Below are 17,026 nucleotides of genomic sequence, written 5' to 3'. Positions count from 1 at the left end.
TAGTTAAAACTAGCTCGCGCCCTCTCTCACGCTATGTCCCTCTCTCCCCATTAGTTAAGTGAAACCCCCTCTCTCCTCCGTATTTTCTCTCTCTCTCCCTCTCTCTCTCCTGCAGCTCGTGCAGCCCACCTTTTTTCGGTTTTTAGCCGGCCCCTCGAGGACCCACTATTATATACTCACATATGCCCGTGTGTGTGTGTGTGTGTGTCTGTCTCCCTCCTTATTTATGCATTCCATTTCAACTCAAGGGGTTGTAATTGGCTACAAATTAATCCTACTTCCACTAATAGACCATTATCACGGCCCGCGCGCGCAGAGCAGAGCGGTGCAGAAACAGGCAGAGAGCGGGAACCAGCTCATAAACATTAAGATGTTTCTTTGTTTAAATGTATGCAGCAGAGAAATATTAACTGCTCCGTATGATAGCAGGTGAAACATTAGCCTAAATGTAGCAGATATGGGTGTACAGGTAGGCTGTAGGTTGACAACAGTAACCACAGTCAGGTATGAGTTACGATAGCTGGAATTAACTTGCTTTTAATTCATTTGAATTGGTGTTAACTAGTGTGTAGCAGAGTTACAGTAGCTCGTGTGTTGCAAGGTTAACTGGCGTGCGCTATAACTGGTGTCGATTCGTGGCCTTGCGCTAGCTTGACTTGCATCCATGGAGCCCTTATCGTTAATGCAGATTCCAGGGCAGGGCCTCTCCTCAAAACTCAATTACGACCTGAATAAAGCCGGTAATGTCCCCACTGCAGTGAAATATTGATTCCTAATCATTGGCAGTCATTACCATGCCAGAAAATAATAGACCACAGAATTGGATTTTGATTTAACACACGACGTGTTTATTCAAATGCTAGGGACTTAATATTCCGTTGACTCTCATTTTCAGCCACGGAGGAGAGGGGAATAGTGATGGAGGCTCTGACGCCACACTTTTTTTTTATTGTTGTGGAAGAAATTAAAAAAAAAAAGAGGTGATGGGACATCTTTCCTGTGCCCTAATACACAAGGTCAGCTCCATGTAATTGCCTTGCTCAATGATCCTTAGGAGGAAGTAATGAAAAGTTGAGCGAAATAATGGCTGAAACAATGAGACATGATTAGCCAATCAGAGAGTTAAACCCATTACGGGAGCCTTTTGATCTACTTCCTGTTTCCGCCTGGAGGCTTTATTGCTTTATTTTAAAAGAGTCAATATATTAACTATATTAAATATCACAGCAGCTTATTCACCTTGGGAAATATTTTAACCATGGTGGGAGAGAACTAAAGCACCTGCAACGCAATGCTACAGGAACAATGAACAGAGAAGAGGTGGCAGGGAAAGTCAGCCCGATGAGTATAGAAAATGCTAACTACTGTTATATGTTTTTTTATCTGCAGATAATCTTCAAGCAGCCGGGCAGCCTCTTCTGGATTTCGCTTTGATTAACTACATACCAGGTTTACTACGTCAAATAAAAGATGTAACAACATATGACTTAAAAATATGTACTGGTGTTAATTTAAATATCGATTCCACATTACACCTGTGACAGCACAATGAAATAAAGTTCACCTGAAATCCTACTATTTACTGAATAATTTAGTGTAATCAAATCCATAGATATTGAACTAATATCTTTATCAAAGTAAAAGCTACAATAATCGCAATTTCAGCAACATGTAATAATAATGATACATACATAATATTAAATGATATAATTATAATAATACCAAAATGTCATAATATAATTTTTTGTGACTGTGTGTGTGCATTTGTCCGTGTGTGTGTGGAAAGGAGGTTACTGACTAATCAACAACAAACTTAATGCGCAAAATGTTTTCACTTAGCAGCTTTTTCTGTTTCATTTTACAATTGTTAGGAGGCCACTAACTCCTTGCTTTTTACATATGACACACAAATACATGCACATACACAAACACAGACACAGACACAGACACACACACACACACACACACACACACACACACACACACACACACTGTGGTAGTTCCCACAGTGTGCGCCAGCAGACACTGTGGGAGCACTCCCAAGCCTCTCCCTCTCATCAGCTGGCATGCATGTGTGTGTGTGTGTGTGTGTGTGTGTTTGTGTGTGAGTGAGATAGAGAGAGAGAGACAGAGAGAGAGAGAGAGTGCCTGTGTGTGTCTTGCATCTATAATTATTCTAATGAAGGTTAACGAGCGCTGCTCAGCCCCCTCTTTATTAAATTAATCTCAGCCAGTAATGAATCATAATTACTATAATTAGCAGGTTGAGCTGCCAGATCTCACATTGGTGGCTGGTCAGAGTGAGGTGATGATATCGAGGCTTTCATCAGACCTACAACCTTCATCTCCTCAGCCCTCCGTTGTCTCCACTCTCCCTGTCACTGCTTGGTTTGGACATATATAGCATGTCCACACTGTACATTTATACAAATGGTACCTCTCTGTTAAGTGTCCTCCTCTAATATGATGCACTTACATTATTGTTATCATATACGATATCAACAATTCATTGGCTGACCTGATTCTGAGACACCGATTATATGTTATTATATGTTATTCCTGGGATTAGTATAATTATTTTCCTGCATAATACTTTCTATTATAGGTATTCCAAGGTGCATTCCTGTACTGAAAAACCTATGCCACATTTACTGGACAAATTTTAGTGTGTGCATAATGCTACACATCGTCCCTTTGTTTTTGTGAAAATTGCACATATTTAATGCATATTTAATGATATAGAAATCAGATAAAGACAAATCCATTGTCGATAGCATTGCATTTATATCACCTGGGCTGGACACATGCAGGGCCTTCATGCTACCAGGGTGGCCAGATGAAGGGAAAGAATGTCTACAGCTGAAATTAATAATGTTTTATGTATTTGTAAAAATATTTAAAGGAATATGAAAATTTTAAAAAACCCATTTTTAATTTTTTGTTAAACATACACATCCTTAGCGTCAATTGTTGGAAAAGTATTCCAGTGGTTTCACCTCATCAAAAATCAGGAAAAGGCATCTGTAAATGTAAGTTTTCCATTTAAATATCTCAATCTGAATGAGTAAAGACACATCTTAAAATGAAATTTAAAATTAATATGAGTGAAATGTGTAACATAGAGCTATATTTTTCCTTTGACCAACCAATTGTGTATTAATGCTGACATCTAAATAGATAAGCGAAATTACATACCTAACTAACTTAATGAGCATAATGTTAATCATGTGGCATGTCATTTTGTGTCTTTACAAAATATCAAAATGTTATGTATGCGGGGTCTGAAAAAAATCAGTCTGCCTAGTGTAATCTATCCATTTAATCCAGCCCTGTATATCTCAGCTATAATATAGGCGCAGTACGAACATTTAGTGTTGAGTTTCAGTGCCTCACGATCTGAATGTTGTTTCTGAGGCCTGTCAATGTTCGACAGGCTTGACAAGAAACAATGACACAACACAGAATGCTTAGAAAAATATTGAGTACTGACACCAAATGTCTGCTATCAACCGAACTGACATCTGTTCAAAACCAATGACTTTCAGAGACCCATACCAATGTAACCCCATTTATTATAATTAAACATAAGGCTCAGTCTATTTTCCTTTCTCTGACTCCATTCCTTTTTATCTGTCTCTCTGCTTCCTCCACTTCTGTTTTTCTATTTTGTTTCTTTTCAAGGTTCTATATTTTAGATTAGCCCTCCTCCTTTTCCCCATTACAGGAGTAATAGCCCCCCATCCTCCACTCACACACAGTTGACCCACACACATACACACACACACGCAACCCCCCACCATACACACACATACTCACACTCAGATAGCATCTGACCTGAAGAATTAATTAAATATGATAGCTGATTAAAAATAGCATAACTAATAGTGTAATATCTCAAGCTGTCGTCTTTAATAGTCAACATTGTGTGTGTGTGTCTTATCTGCTGCAGACAGACACTCTCACTATTGATTCCTGTTCATTTCAGTTGTCAGGCAGACCACTCAGCTCATCTGGAATCATTAAACTCTACTGTCTGCCTGTCTCCGTCTCTCTCTATGTCTCTCTGCCAGTCTCTCTCTCTGTGCCTCTGTCTCTTTTTATCCATCCATATTTTACTCATTTTAATTCTAACATTTTTTTTAAGACTGAAATAGTGTAGAGGCATTGCAACCGGGCAATATAACAATCACTAACAGATGACTATTAGTCATTTAATGATAAGGATATCTGCTTTCTCTGTGCCATAGAGCTCCATTGTTGTCCAAAAACTATTAAAAACAAATCAGTGAGTCATACTGTTGCACTAGGTGACATGTTTCCTCATTACCATGAACACACACACACTGCAGTTTGTTTTTATTTTGTCCTCCCTACACCATCCTGCTGCCTTAAATACTTACTAGAGCACCAAATGTGGATTTATCTATCCCTGAAAGTAGTCATAAACAAAAACTAGACTGGCAGCCGGATTTAGGAAATTAGTCTTTTAAAAACAAGGAAATTCATGTTATGACCAGTTTGTCGAGGCTGGTGTTCTATATTTTTCTCATTGTTACTTTTACAATGAAAAATGCTTTTTAAACATTGCATTGCACCTATTGAACAATATATGACAAAAAATTACACAAAAATAGGTTCTTTGTATTTTTATATCAAAATCCCATCAAGTCTTCCTCCTCTAGGACATAATGTCACATGTCACTTGAACCAACCAGTTTCAACCAATAATATCATGCCACCAACCCATCAATCAATCTTCAACTTTAAGCGGTGAGCAAGTGGCACAGAGCTAAGATTTCATTTCAGAAAGAGGCAACTTGAGTGGAGTGTTTCTGGGTGAGCCTAGCTGATCACTGTAGAAATTTTTTGGGTTTTCCCTCCAATGTCCACCGGCTGTACTGCTTGAACCCTCTGTGATGTACACTCTGTGAGATTCCTGATGAACAGATGGCTTTACTTGTTGCTAAAGTATCTGCTAATAGCACCTAACTGTACTGGGCTCCAAGTGAACATGGCTGGTGTCAGGACTGAACACAAACTCTGAGACCAACTGCAGCCAGTTTGCATACAGGGAATCCAGTACCAGGGTAGTTTACAGAGTTAAGCTGCTGTTAGACCGCTTGCTTGTTTAGTCATGCAGCTAACTTTAGCTAAATAACGTTAGGCCTGGGTTGTCAGGAGCCAAACCTGGCAAGAAAACCACCTTGATACTGTATTCCCTGTTGTCAAACTAGCAGCTGTCAGTCTCAGATGCTGTGTCAGGTCCTGCTCAGGCCGTGTTTGGTCAGCCCTCTCAACTCTTAATGGGCCATGTTCACTGGGAGCACCGGTGACCCGGTAAGACACAGTGTAGCTGAAAGGTGGGGGGCGTAACTCACACTCACTCACACGCACTAATGTTATTAGCTACTATAAACACCAACCAATATGCTCAACAAGTCCCTCCCTACCTGATGGTTTTTACAGGAACACGTAAATATGCGGAAGCACATAACATACCGCCATCTCTTACATTGAATGAAGAAAGATAATTACTGGATGTCCCTTGTCTGAATCTGCCCAAAAGTTAATCCACATTTTGTTGAAATCTGTTAAGTAGTTTTTGTGTAATCCTGCTGACAAACCGATCAACACGTACGGAAACAGTGGAAAAGATAATCTCCTTGGCAGTGATACTTACATTTCATTGACTCCTGATTTGTCTCTCTCTTCTTCCCTGATAGTTGAAAAAAATTTGTAAACCTGCAGGAATCAACTCTGAGAGATACGATTTAGTGTTTTTTTGTTTGTTTGTTATTTTTTGTTTCACAATAAAAGTCCCCTCCCCCTCTTTTATTGCTTTAGTGACCAATGTATTCAGTTAGAGGCCTTCTGGGCAGGCCTGTGTGTGTTTGTTTTATTCCCTGTGGAGGCCCTTACCTCTCTAACTGGGGTATTTAATCAAAGGCTTTACAGGTCACAGTAGATGGAGAATTACACACTGGATGTTGATGGGCCAAGTGACTTGAGCAGGGATGAGCTTTAAATCAATATGAATAACAAATAAAATTCAGTGTGAATTAGTAATGTAAAGAAATATACTCATTCTGTTCTGTGTTTTTTATATTACTCTGTTGATTCATTCAAATGAATTGGGAGAGGAGAGGGGGAGTGGGATGGATTGACGGATTTCTGATGATTTCACCCCTGCATCTCCACCTAACTGGAGATCATTTTGATGATCTTTGTGGTAACCCTTAGGTTAGACTGAGGTTGTGGCCAGATTCATTTTTATTTGTGGAAGTCACAGCTCAGTGACCAGTATCTTTGCTGCTGAGCAGTAGACACAATAGACACAGTCCATTGTTGAAACGAACACACTGCAGTAATTGAGACAGCAGAATACTTTCATTATATCAGTCAAGCAACAAATATGTCAAATATGGATCATCATCCATTCTTATAGGAAATGTCTGTCACATAATTATAGAATGGATGATGATCCAATTGATATGAATACCACTGTTATGAATGGCAGGTTGAAGTGTTGAACCCAAATGCGGACACCAGAGCAGGGAGCGGTTTGAAAGGAATTTATTGAAACAACAGGAGGTGCAGACAGGTGAATGGAGGCACTCCAGCTCAGGCTAGATTCCGCTAGGGTTGCAGTGGAAACCACTCACGGTGGCGCTGGTGGATAGCACAGGGGAAGAGGCTCAGAGGTTCTGGTACAGTGGCTCAGCAACAGAGGTGCTGGAGGCTGGGTTACTGGTGGAGTGGAGCTGTTCAGAGGGTGTCTCTTCACTGCAGAAGGAGCAGAGAAGGCAAAGTTAGATCGTAGGCAAAACTGACAAAGTCATCTGGCAGCGAGCAGGGTGAAGACCACAGTATTTCATCAGGCCCTGATTACCAATGCGCTGTAGGTGTGTGTGCCCAGCCTCTCCAGCACCTCTGAAAAAAGGTCACAACCAAGTCCAAATGTGACAAAATCTTCAACCTCCTTCCCAGTCTTCTGCTGCTCTTCTCTGGGTCACTCATCCTCTGGAGCAGCTCTTCGCTGTGTCTCTGGGCTAGGCAGAGCGGACAGGCCAGGGTGTCTGCTGGGTGGGCTGCCACTGGGCTGCCCTGCCACTGGCCTGCTAACTAGCCACGTGACACTGCTGCTGTAACAGCCAAAGGGGTTTGTGTGTTTACAGCTCACAATCTGCTGCATCAGCTCCACTCCATTGTTTTACAAACCAACTATGAGAAAAACCCAGACTCAGTTAGTCTCTAGAGGAAATAGCCTGCTAGCTAGGTAATTCTTGTGTCATTTGTGTTGAGATTAAACAGTACATTCATTGTAGCCCACTGACCTCCCTCCCTCTGGTTGTCCAGGGGACTACTATGGCCATGAAAATCTTTCAGATTAATTCAGTTTTTTTGTTGGGAAGAAGGCACCTATCGGTTTGTTGGGAATTGATGGCAGGGCAGGTGTGGTTAGTAGAAATTAATAATTATTGCTAATAATTAAATTAAAGGTTGAATATGTAGAATCTTTATTAAAAGCAATATTTTTAAAAAAATAATACATCCACGGGGCGTTTTGAGGGGTACAGAATGAAAGTATTGCTTTTCCATAAAAAAATTTTTTTTAGTCTGAATTAATATTTTTACATTTTTTGACGGGCTCGACAATGACTTTCTGTCACGTTCTGTTTACATTTTACCAGCCAATAGCGGCTGGAATTGCAGGTTGCCAGGGTTGTCTGTTGTTCCGGCGCATGTAGCTGTTTCGGAGCCTCAGCGAAGACAGCGTTATTTATCTCAGCAGCTGAGTGACCAGAGAAGGGCAAAGTCGAGGGTCAACATAGGCCAAGAGTCGATGGACTGCAATAAAGGAGTTTAACTGCATCAAAACGCACGCCGAAATGGCTATGTTTCTCCTCGGTAAGTTAACTTTCATGTTTACTTAGCCGTAACGGCTAACGCTAACGGTCAGTCAAACTGCTCTGCAATACTTGTTTTTATGGTGCGATTTGCCGGAGGGGATGAGTTCAAACAGGCTCGAACAGACTCCGGTCTCCTGTAGGCTACTGGGCCGGGTCTGTCTCAAGGTTTGAAGCGGTCTCAATTAGAAACCAGTCTATTTCAATTTTCTACAAGTCTGATCCGCAGGTGTTAAAGCCTGGACCCGGACTCACGGGCAGTCGCCGCTGAGAACTCGGACTGACCAAATGAAAGAAGCGGAGCTATACAGTCTGTGGCCGGACACATATTTACTAGAGTGCCTAATAGAGTGCACTCTAATATTTACATAGGCTAGAAGAAGTTGAGTGGGTGCGTATTAAACTTGTAAATGAATGTTGCTCTGTTCTGGCTGCAGAGGTGGGTAGTAACGAGCTACATTTCCTCCATTTGTTTATGTTTTGATGGAGACACTTCCAACACAGGCTCTGTCACATGACTGCGTTTCACCAATCAGATGTAGCCGCTAGCAACGTTTGCCTCGTTTAACCAATCAGTCAGAGCCAGGCAGTCACATAACTGCACACAAAATCTCCGCGGTAAACGGGGAGAAACTGTGGCTAGTAAATGTGTCTGTATGATTCGTCACTTGACATGGCGCAGGCTGATCGATTGACACAGTCTGCAACGAACCTGGCAACCCGACTGCTGGAATTATTTTTTGTTGTTGCGACTACGACCTCGAGACACTAGATGGTGGTGTTCTGCTCATTCTCCATATTCAACCTTTAAATAAATAAAAATTAATAAAATAAATTTTCAAATCGTTAAAATGGGGCATCACCCTGGAATCATGGACCAATAACCAGACCAAAATTAGTTTCATAAGAAGGGTTCACTTTAAATGTAAATATTTGTAAAATATTTACAATTAAAGGAACAGTGAAGGAAATTAATCCGAGCACTGACCATCACAACCAATAAATACCACAAGACATATGCACAAAATAATCAGAGAAAACTGCTATGTACAATATAATAGACTTTATTATTGTTTGCAAATTGATTAAATCAATAATACTTTCAATAAACAAAAATCAATCACTCAACTAAAGCAGCTAAACTATGAAACTAAACTATTACAAACTCAGACACAAATAACAAACAAGCGTGTGTGTGTGTGTGTGTGTGTGTGTGTTTGTGTCAGAGAGACAAAGAAAGAGGAGCCAAGATGGCGGTCGTAGTCAAAGAAACAAGATGGCGGAGAGCCAAAATGGCAGTCACGATCTCTTGTAGGGTGATGTAACAGGGTGGCCCGTTGAAAGGACTACAAAAATGGCCGAACAGGAATTGGGGAACTGACATTTGTTCGACTAGAAAATGGCCGAAACGTGACTTGGAGAAGTCACGCGTGGGTACGAATTCAAAAATGATAACGATTTTGCTGAATCATGTGTCTAGAATTCTAAAAATGGTGGACGTGAATACGTCACCTAAAGCTAGTCAATTGAACAAACGCGCAAGATTTGAACAACGGCAATGGTTACACCACCGTCGGCTTCGTGTGCACTTTGATTGCACACAAGATGAATTTGGAGGGAAAGTGACCTACTGTTCCACAAAGATAGTCATGCTACCACGAGGCGTCTGTCTCTGAATTCATAATTATATATATTTAGTAATATATAATAGTTCCATGTACTTTATTTGCTAATTAAGTGATGAAAACTTGTCTTAAGGGAACACCATACCATTATGGTAAATTGCAAATGTTGCTTTGAGGCAACACCATACCATTATGGTAAATTGCAAATGTTGCTTTGAGGCAACACCATACCATTATGGTAAATTGCATGTGTTGCTTTGAAGCAACAGCTTGCCATTATGGATTCACCATGACATTTTGGTATTGTCTATTTAGGTATATATACTGTTTTATAGCATAGCAGTCATCATAATTTACTTTTTATCTCAACAATTTAACCAAGATAAATTTTATGTTAGTTGTAGTAAAGTAAAGTTCAGGCTATTACTGTAGACTGTACGCTATAGTCCACTATTACAGTGAACTTTGAGTCTTCTTTGCAGAGCACATGCTTATATTTTCCACACATTTTCCCTCCATTTACAGAATGAATGTAACATCATTCTATGCATCTACCTATGCTTCACTGCTGAGAAGAACTGCTTCATGAATTTCCATAAGCAGTGAGCCAAAGATGGCAACAAATCAAATTTTATTTGTATAGCCCATATTCACAAATCACAGTTTGCCTCAGAGGGCTTTACAGTCTGTACAGAGACGACACCCTCTGTCCTTCGACCCTCGATTCGAGTGAGGAAAAACTTGCCCCCAAAAAAAGCCCTTTTAACAGGGAAAAAAAATGCGGAAGAAACCTCAGGAAGAGCCACAGGGGAGGGATCCCTCTCCCAGGACGGACAGACGTGCAATAGATGTCGCATGTACAGAGCAGATCAACGAGATCACAATGTTTACAATTATAATAGATGGTTGACAGGAATGAAAGTACATAAAGAGGTATTACAGCAACACAACAAATGATGGCAAAACATGTCAGGAAAGACACAGGAGACTGACAGACACTGATGAAACTGAAAACAAGCATTCAAATAAAGCACCAACGATCAAACACTGGAATTTGACATAACTTTCTTATTTTGCACAAGGTTGTGATAGTTTGTTTTGTTAAATAGTTCATGTAAAGTTAGATGACATATGCTTAGACTCTTCAATGTATTGATTCCAATGGGTTGTTCCACAATGGTACAAACATTCAGACATGTAATCTCCTGGAATGAATCCGCGCCTCCAACACGCACATACATAATAACGAAATTCTGTACGTATATGTATCATGACCAGACGCACAAAAAACTCCTTTGGACCCAGACCCTCAGTCCAACAGGAAGTCCGCCATTTTGATTAAAAGCGGCCATTTTGACCCATTTCCGGCCTCATACTTTAACAAACTTGTCCTACAGATTTAACACCACAGACTTCACATTCACTCAGTCTCATCCTCAGACCTAGAACATTAAAAGTTATCAAAAGCTTTCGCCTCCGTTACACCTGGTGGGCGTGGCAGTGTGGTCAATTTTGATCCCTCACCATAAGCAGGAAGTCCTTACAACTTCAACATACAAATTCCCATCTACACCAAATTGATCACACATGTAGAGAGGTTTGCCCTGACTACGTCTATGCATCAATACTGTCTCATATCTATAGTGCCCACTAACGCCGGGTCTTGTGAACAACAACTTTCTCCGATCTTCATGACATTTGCAGGACTCATAGGTCTCATCGATTTAGACAGGAATTTATTTTCTGGAATTTCTCGCCCCAACAGGAAGTCGGCCATCTTGGATTGCGTGTGGCCATTTTCTTTTTTCCAACATACAATTTCACATCTACACCAAATTCGTCACACATGTAGAGGGGTTCGCCCTGAATACAACTATGCATCAATACTGCGTCATATCCATAGCACCACCCACTGGACACAGGAAGTCACTGAAAATGTCACTGTTGTGTTTTCAGTGGCACGGATCCCTTTTAGGTAGGAACCTTTCCACAGGCAACGGGCAGGCACACATCTAGTTGCGCGCCCTCCCACAGTGCCTGGGCCTGACGTACGTGGGTCAAGGGCCCGTTCATCACTGCTTGCAGTTTTAATTATTCTTCATCCCCGTTAAAAATCGCATATTTGGTGGCCTGAACATACCCCAAAACTCACCAAACTCGAAATATACATCACATGTGGTGAAAAATTTGATAATTTGACATGATTGGGGGTGGGTATGGCCATGGGACACCATAGCGCCACCTAACGTCGCAAAATTTGTGCGAAAATAATTTTTGATCGTCCTGAAATTCACGACTCATAGGTCTCATCGATTCATGAAGGAATTCGTTTTGTTGGAATTTTTGCCACAACAGGAAGTCGGCTATCTTGAATGGCGTGCGGCGATTTTCATTTTTCCGACACTGTTTAGAGGACTTTAGGATGTTCACAGACTCACCAAATTTGACAAGTAGGTTCAAACTCATGAGTACTTTAATTTGATGCCACGACTGCCCTCAGGTGTGGCACAACAGCTCAGTAGTGCCCCCTAATGGGTTTTCCCATTTGGTACGTACAGACAAACTCCTACAAACACCAAATTTGCCATATTCATCACCAGTCATGAACATTCATATCTGATATGGGTCTGGGCCTTTTAAGTGCAAAGATGGCACCACAACGCCCCCATAAGGATTGAAAAGGGCGCTTAAGCTTGAAGCCCCACCTCCTACATACACATACATGAACAAAATTCCGTATGCATATGTACCAGACGCACAAAACAAGAATCAACACCCATATCCTCAGTCCAACAGGAAGTCAGCCACTTTGATTTGAAGTTCAGATTTAACACCACAGACTTCACATTCACTCAGGATCATCCTCAGACCTTGAAGGTGAAAAGTTTTCAAAAGCTTTCGCCTCCGTTATACCTGGTGGGCATGGCAGTGCACTCCATTTTGATGCTTTGCCATAAGCAGGAAGTCCTTATAACTTCAACATACAATTTCCCAACTACACCAAATTGGTCACACATGTAGAGGGGTTCGCCCTGAATACGTCTCTGCATCATTACTGTGTTAAGTGAAAGAGATGGCTCCATAGCACCCCCTGGAATATTTCAAACTTGAAGCCCCGCCTCCTACATGCACATACATGAACGCAATTCGGTGTACATATGTATCATGACCAGATGCACAAAAAACCTCCAGGCACCCAAACCCTCAGTCAAACAGGAAGTCTGCCATTTTGATTCAAACTCCATCCCTTGCCATAAAGCAGGAAGTCCTTATAACTTCAACATACAATTTCCCATCTATACAAAACTGCTGACACATGTAGAAGGGTTAGCCCTGAATATGTCTATGCATCAATACTGTGTCATATCTATAGCGCACCCTAACGCTGGGTCATGCGAACAACAACTTTCACTGATCTTCATGAAATTTACAGGACTCATAGGTCTCAGCCGTCTAGACAGGAATTAATTTTGTTGAATTTCTCACCTCAACAGGAAGTCGGCCATCTTGGATTGCGGCCATTTTCATTTTTCCAACATACAATTTCACATCTACACCAAATTCGTCACACATGTAGAGGGTTTTGCCCTGAATATGACTATGCATCAATACTGCATCATATCCATAGCGCCACCCACTGGACACAGGACGTCACTGAAAATGTCACTGTTGTGTTTTGGGTCACGTGTATCCCATTTAGGTAGGAACCTTTCGACAGGCAACGAGTGAGCACACATCTGGCTGCGCGCCCTCGGATGGCGCCACGGCCCGACGTACGTGGGTCGAGGGCCCATTCATCACTGCTTGCAGTTTTAATTTTTGAATGTTTTTATATTCCAAATGGTATGCATTGTGACCTGTTGAGGCTATTGAGTATTTTTCCATGTGTTTTTAAATAATATATTATAATAAAATAATAAATATCTTTTTGAAAATTTCTTTAGATGATGTTTATTTGGTCTATTTTAAGACAAAAACCCCCCCAGTTTTTTCCCAACTGGCATCATAATACGTGTTTGCAACACTGTTTTTAATATTTCAGTATAAGGCCTTTGTGTGGTTCTGGTTGACCTAACAAACAATACTTAAACTGCTGACCAGGCACTGTCTGACACGCACGCACGCACACACACACACACACACACACACACACACACACACAGCAACCAGCAGATCAATATTTATGTGCTATCATGCTCCTGACAAAGCAGGAATTTATAGCAGCCGATCAGTACAGTCCAAAGCTTAGAAATGCTATTTTATTGTATGCTAATTGATTAATCAATTAATCGTTCATCAGCCACTCCTGTGTTTCTTTACTGCTTCCAGAATACAAAACTGGCTTAATTCTGTCTTCATAAAGTAAAACACTGGTGGCATGGTAGTACTAAAGTTGCTCTGTCTGCAGTATAATGTTAGGGGTTCAGCTAAACTCACTGTGCGGAATGATATAATTTTTCAGTTGTTCAATGACTGAATTATATCAACTTGACGCAAAGACAGAGAGATCTGGGTCCGAAAATGTTCAGGCTCCTGAATACTTCATATTTAATTTGTGACAGTTGCTTTGTGGCAATTTGATTAAGTTTACATTTACATATGGATATGTACCACCAAAGCAGAGTATCAGGAGAAATGATCGATCCAATCACCAGAATAAATGTTGGCAAAGTAAGTTATTGCAAAACCACAGATAAGTTCAAACATTATATTTCTTGATGGTGCAACTTTAAGTTTCTTTAGGTTCAATTTTCAGGTTTTCACTTATAACAGTGCTGTGGTTATGCTCTGGTTATGTTAAGGCACAAAAACCACTTGGTTAGGGTTAGGAAAGCATCATGCTAATCAAACTATGACAACCTACCTACCACTGTTAGCATCAGTTTTGCATGTGAAAGGCTGCATGGTCAAGTTAGCAATAATACCAATTAAGCAATGTCCAGTTAGACTTTCAAAATAAAGCTTACTGCTAGTTTACTTACTAATGTCACATTATTTAAAAACAATTCACTCTTGACACGTTTGCACGTCTGTCCGTCCTGGGAGAGGGATCCCTCCTCTGTGGCTCTTCCTGAGGTTTCTTCCGCATTTTTTTTTTCCCTGTTAAAAGGGCTTTTTTTTGGGGCAAGTTTTTCCTCAATCGAATCGAGGGTCGAAGGACAGAGGGTGTCGTCTCTGTACAGATTGTAAAGCCCTCTGAGGCAAACTGTGATTTGTGAATTTGGGCTATACAAATAAAATTTGATTTGTTTTGATTTGACTCTTCATCAGAAACAGGACATGAACTCTGGGATTGGCAGGAAAGTTTAGTGTATGTGTTGAGTGTCTTGGCATGCACAGCCTGGACCATATCACACCTACATGTGATATCAGTGAGCATACGTGTAAGCACCATTCATCAGCCATGTTGTCGTCCCCCTTGATCAGCCATTTGTTTGTAGTCTTTCTTTGTCCATGCCACGCGGCATGGCACTTTGTGTCTGTGCATGTGTCTGGAAGAACCAAGCAAAATGGTGGCAAGGGTTCACACACACACACAATCTACACATGCGACGATCTACTGTAAATTAGATCTTAGCATTTATCATAATAAATAATTACCCCTGATAGTCATTAATTATTATTGATAGCCAAATTTAACCCAAATGCCCCTTGCCCTGCATAAAAGCACAACACTCAATACCATGCTGATTTGATACGTTGTTATTCACATGATTACCAGTAACCTATATATTCATCCATGTCTTGCCATGCCTGTTTTATTTCAACTATTGGCCATTTCTAAATGGATAGAATTGAATAAGATTTTGATGCATCTCATTGTAGTCACCAGTTTAACAGTATCTTCCAGGGAAGCTGCCAAGGATTCTCCTGCTGGAGGAACCAGCAACAACAAAGATGCTAAGAATGTTTTGCCTAGATAGAAAAATTACATGAATTTGCATTTGTTCTCCTTCTCCTTCAGACACTTGCAAACAGTGGAATGTTTAGTAATACATTGGGACAAGTAGTAGCAAAGTTTTTATTATATGTCTGCATCTTCACCATGCATCAGAGAAAACTGTCAACTCCACTCTAACCAGAGCAATGAAATGCAAAACACGGCCATCAAAATGATTGGAAAGTGGATTTTAGTAAAAATGTTAATACTGTGCAGCAGTGCAAGAGACTGTCCCAAGATGAGACATTGTGAGGTGATGAGAGCCACTGAAATCACTTTAAGGTCTTTGTGGGCCTTCAGGGCTAAAATGGTTAAACATAAGACCGTATTCTCAGAGTGGCTCTTTCACACAGTACCAATGATATCTCCGCTGCCCAGTCATTCAGTGTGAATGTGTGCGTATGTGTGTGAGGTTGTGTGTCAGTGATTGGTTTCTGTTTTATGGACTGGCTAGCAGAGTGCTAGTAATCCGTAGAAATAAATCTGCTTTATTCGACCTTAGTGTTAACTCCAATAAAACACACTTTACTGCTCGGAGGAGACACACACCTATACACACACACACACACACACACACACACACACACACACACATATGTGCACACACACCCACATCCACCTACACTCACACAAACACATGTGCACACACACACAAACACATGCGCGCACACACACACACACACACACAAACCATGGCCAGCTATCAGGTCATAGCTGGCGTCTTGACAACATTTATAAGGACACAGACGGAAGCCTTCTCTCCAGCCAGAGTCCACTCACATTCCTTCAACTAATGAAACTGTGAGCTGTTGTCCTTTGGCCACACGTTGTAGACAGGGGCACGAGGAAGATAAGCATACACACCTAACACAACTTTTGAGAGTCTACCACCTTTACAAAATGATTCATTTCTCTGTGTTTTCTATGTTGTGTTGCAAACAGTTTTATGCATTCTGTGATTCTTCAATTCTTATGTAAGTTTGCCAAAGATATATTCCCTTCAGTCTTGTTTAATTGAGCAACACCTGCAGTTACTGGTCATTGCAGCACATGTGTTGTAATAATAACAGGTCCGCAAGTTCCGTGCTAAATGACGTGTGTATTGGCCAAGTTAACTTGGAGGAAGTCTGAGCATTGTGGATTTAAAAAGAGAAAAACTGTTTGCAACTATTAAATCAAGAATCGGTTGTGCTTCTGCCTGAATGGAACTGATAGCCATCACAACTGTTACAGACTGACCAAGAAAATACTCCCCCAATTCGCCCGCACACAACACACACACACACACACACACACACACACACACACACACACACACACACACACACACACACGCACACACACACAATGGTAGTTTGTTTTTGTGTTTCTGCAAGCCCCTGACATATAATGTTAATTCAGCTGCAGTTAACCGAATGATACATACATCATCATCATACATGTTTCAACAAATTGTACACATACATGCAGCCCTGTGAGGAGTCACCATGCCACCAAGCTCCAGCACCACCTCCTTCACAAGGATATGTGCAAAATAAACTTTCATGTGCCAA

The sequence above is a fragment of the Pagrus pagrus genome (genome assembly GCF_965226575.1).
Source record: "Pagrus pagrus genome assembly, chromosome: 5".
Classification (NCBI taxonomy): Eukaryota; Metazoa; Chordata; class Actinopteri; order Spariformes; family Sparidae; genus Pagrus; species Pagrus pagrus.
This window is presented reverse-complemented; position numbering follows the sequence as displayed.